At 65.2% G+C, this 594-nt stretch overlaps 1 pseudogene; it reads right to left on the reverse strand.

Annotated features, from left to right (window-relative positions):
* Positions 1–5: 5 nt before the first annotated feature.
* Positions 6–514, reverse strand: LOC103584848 (annotated as a pseudogene).
* Positions 515–594: the final 80 nt, after the last annotated feature.

Consider the following 594-nt stretch of genomic DNA (forward strand, 5'->3'; position numbering starts at 1 on the left):
TGCAGTTAGTGGCTCTCCAGGAAGTCGCAGAGGTGCGCGTCGGCCTTGTCGGTGGCCAGGTAGTGCAGGTCCAGTAGGCACTGGTTGACGCACTTCTCCAGGTGGAAGGCGGACTGCATGGCCCTGAGGCCGCTCTCCCAGTCGTGGCGATCGGGCTTCTTGATGTCGCGCAGGCACATGCGGCCCCCGCGCTGGTTCTGCAGCCTCATGAGCTCCTCTGCGTGGTCGCGCTTCTCGTGCGACCGGCGCAGGAAGTAGCGGGCGAAGTGCTTGAGGGCCACGTCGTCGCGGTCGAAGTAGAAGGCCATGGACAGGTAGACGTATGAAGCGTAGAGCTCCAGGTTGATCTGGTTGTTGACGGTGGCCTCGCATTCAGGGTGGTAGTTCTGGCACAGCTGTGAGGGCGCGGCAGCTCTGGCAAGATGGCGAAGGAGCCGCGGACGCGTGGAAGGCTGAACGGGCGGCGGTGGCGGCGGCCTCAGGGCGCCCCCAACATGGACGTTAGGCAGCAGGTCTGCGACAGGACCGGAAGTGGATGGGGGCTACTGTCACGTGACATGGGGCGGGGGAGCCATATCCGTTGGGGGTCGGGGG

Source organism: Galeopterus variegatus, unplaced genomic scaffold (assembly GCF_000696425.1).
Source record: "Galeopterus variegatus unplaced genomic scaffold, G_variegatus-3.0.2 Scaffold142693, whole genome shotgun sequence".
NCBI classification, from domain to species: Eukaryota; Metazoa; Chordata; class Mammalia; order Dermoptera; family Cynocephalidae; genus Galeopterus; species Galeopterus variegatus.